Raw genomic sequence first — 3,487 nt, forward strand, 5'->3', positions numbered from 1 at the left:
GTGCGCGTTACATATAAGTAAGTTTTGTGTTGTTTTGTAATCTTTTCAAGCCTTATAATGTATGTAGAACACTTAAAAACTTTAAAAAACGTACTGTCGGGTGGAAGGTAGTCACTGGTGCTTACTTTAAAGTGCGTAGTTACTTTGCTCGGGTTAGCGATTTTCAGCTCCAGAGCAATTTTCTGATGGCTGTGTCATCAGCTCAAACTTCAAAGTCGGCATAACAATATCATAATTGAAACCACAACTCCACCATAGGTATTGTTGCATCATTGCGGCACCTCCACTTTAGTTGTTTACCTTTATAAGTTGTTAACTTGATGTTTTTACTTACTTGACATAGCCTCTTGCCTATAGGTATACACCATTGTATTGAGAAGTGTGCAATAGGTGAAACATATTTGCTCACCACAAAGTATACAAAGATAGCTGAGATCTGATACAATCTGAAGTTACTCTCATTACATGTACAAACTTGCAGATTGAAGCAACTGCAGTTTCAAGATGGTCCAGATTGCTAGATGGTTTCCTGATTCAATTGTGCCATTTTCCCCTTTAAAATGTATGGGGAGCCCCAGAGAAAATATGTACCTTTTTTCAGTTTTTAAGCACTGTGCATGCCAAAGTAGCTAATTCCAACCCAGCAAACTATATATTTCTGAGATCGGCAATCAATACTCTATCTATTGAGCGTATAAAAAGCCCATTTTTCCAAAATTTAAAAATCGGGCTGGAATGCCTACTAATACTATAATTATACATGTTGATGGAGGAAATCAAGCCATTCACTGGCATTCAACTATAACTGCTAAACTGTGCTGTGATTTGGCTATGTAGCTATAGCATCAGTTTAATAAAACAGTAGCTACAAGTACATGTATATATACAATAAAATACTATCTCTAGCTATATAGAGTAAATCATGTGATTGCAGCTATGTATAACTAATCAATGTAGCTACAGCTTTGGCATGCAGTCAGTCAATATCTACCCCCTTGCCGGTTCTATCTGGGGTTCCCCAAGGGAGTATTTTGGGACCCCTACTCTTCATTATTTACATGAATGATTTACCATCTTGTATTACCATCAGTAAAACTTTACTATTCATTGACGACACCAAGATTTATAATACTGTTTGTAGTCCTGGAGATATTTCACTGTTTCAAAATGATTTAGACTCAGCAACTTTGTGGAGTACGAGATATAATATGTCCTTTAATCCAAAAAGAGTGTCCACTTATATTAATGTAAAAGTCATCACTAATTACAAAATAGCTGACACACAGGTTTTAACAAATAGTTCACAACAGATCTTGGTATTATAATATCATCAGACCTATCTTGGGATCAACACTGCAAAAACATAATCCCTAAGACCTACAGAATGCTATGACTGCTCCATCGCAGCTTTAGCAAGCATCAAACAGTGACAGCCAAGAGAACTTTGTATATTTCCTTAGTGAGACCTCAAGTTATATACGGTTCAGTGATTTGGAAACCTAACCATATTATTTATTTTATTTATTTATTTATTTAATTTAATGCTTTATGGTGAAAAATGACACCAAAGGTTTGATGGTAACTTGCACCATCAGCCTGCCTAAATACAAAATTATCTACAATTGTACAATGTTATGTTGATTAATTATAAATGTTTGAAGTTTGTGACTGGAGGTCTGGATTGATGACAGGTTCTGCAAGGACAAAGGAAGTGAAAGGTACAGTTGTTGCTCTCGTCAAAATTCGTTAGAAAGTGATTCCATAAGAATGATTTAAGCTTAGATTTGAGAGTAGAATATGATGTGTTTATATCCATTATCGGCATGGCATTCCACAAAGATGGTAACCGATGGAAATAAGAATGTCGAGCTGTGTTGTTAAGGTGTTGAGGTATCAAGAGTTTATTGCTTGCTCCAGCCCTAGTAGTAGAAGAGTTGAAACTGATAAAGTTGTTGATGTTGAACTGGTAGGTTGGTGACTTTAGTGACTTGATAGCAAACAGTATGTCCTGCAGTTCAAATATGTATATGAGGGGAAGGAGCTTCAGGTTAATTAGACGATCTTTGTAGCAGCTGGTGTAGTCATTAAGGATGTGTTTAGTGGCTCGGCGTTGGATTCTCTCAAGGTTAACAATGTCTTTCATCAAATGTGGTCGCCAGATCTGAGTACAGTAAAGTAATTGCGATCTTACCAAGGATACGTACAATCTAACCAAGGTAGTAGGTGAATGATTGCAGACAAATGTCCGTCGAATTAGACCAAGTGTTCTGTAAGCACGGGCAATGATGGTTTTATGATGTTTCTCCCAGCTCAGATCTTCAGATAGTATCACGCCAAGATCCTTGTGAGAATCTGTATGAGGTATAATGGAATCAGACATTGAGTATGTTGTGTGGAATTGTGTTTGAATGATAAGTGAATAAATTTCTTTATATTGAAATTTAAGTCATTGTCCTGTGACCAGGCGAAAAGAGCGGTAATGTTATCTTGAAGGTCTTCCTTGTCAGAAACCGATTTAATGTGATTAAAACATTTGGCATCGTCTGCAAACTTTAGAAGCTGGCATTGATGGATATATGCAGACATATCATTGATATATACTAGAAACAATAACGGACCGAGGATGCTCCCCTGTGGAACACCTGAAACTACTGGTAACAAGTCAGAGTAGACATTATTAATAGAGACTCTTTGATAACGGTTAGTCAGGTAGATCTTGAACCAGGACCATAATGGGCCTGTTATTCCAATTGACCATAGCTTTTGAAGTAAAATCGCGTGTGATACTGTGTCAAAGGCCTTGCTGATGTCAAGGTAGATAACATCAGTTTGCAAAGAAGTGTTAGTGATGAAGTCAGTTAGAATTAACATCTGTTGAAGTGAGAAACAACCCTTTGTGAAGCCAAACTGAGATGGACTAATGGATTTGTTGATGTGAGTAGTGATCTTACTGAAGATTAACCTTTCAAGAACTTTTGATACAATGGATAACAATGAAATAGGACGATAGTTCTTGACACTGTTGGCGTCACCTGCTTTAAAGATAGGCACGATTTTATGAATTTTCCAACATGATGGTAATGTAGCATGACGTAATGATTGTGAAAATAAATGGTGGAGTGGTTCACATATCGCTGTAGCGCAACTTTGCAATACTCTGGGAGAGATGTTATCGATTCCAGCAGATTTTTCAACATCTAGTGAAATTAAGGCTTCATAGACTTCTGGAATGGTAATAGTAATTGAATGTAAAGAGTCATGCATCGTAGGAAGATCTTCAATGTTGGGGAGTGAGGTTGAGTTGTGAAAAATAGAATGAAAGTATTGATTAAATAAGTTAGCTTTACTGGAATCAGTATTAGCATTCAGTGAGTCAAGGTTCATGACTGAAGGAATTTTGTTGGATTTAGTGATAGATTTAAGATACTTAAATATCTTATTGTTATTAGATGAAGCATAGGAATTGATGAGGTGTGATTCAAAGCTC

This window comes from Dysidea avara, chromosome 11 (genome assembly GCF_963678975.1).
Source record: "Dysidea avara chromosome 11, odDysAvar1.4, whole genome shotgun sequence".
Classification (NCBI taxonomy): Eukaryota; Metazoa; Porifera; class Demospongiae; order Dictyoceratida; family Dysideidae; genus Dysidea; species Dysidea avara.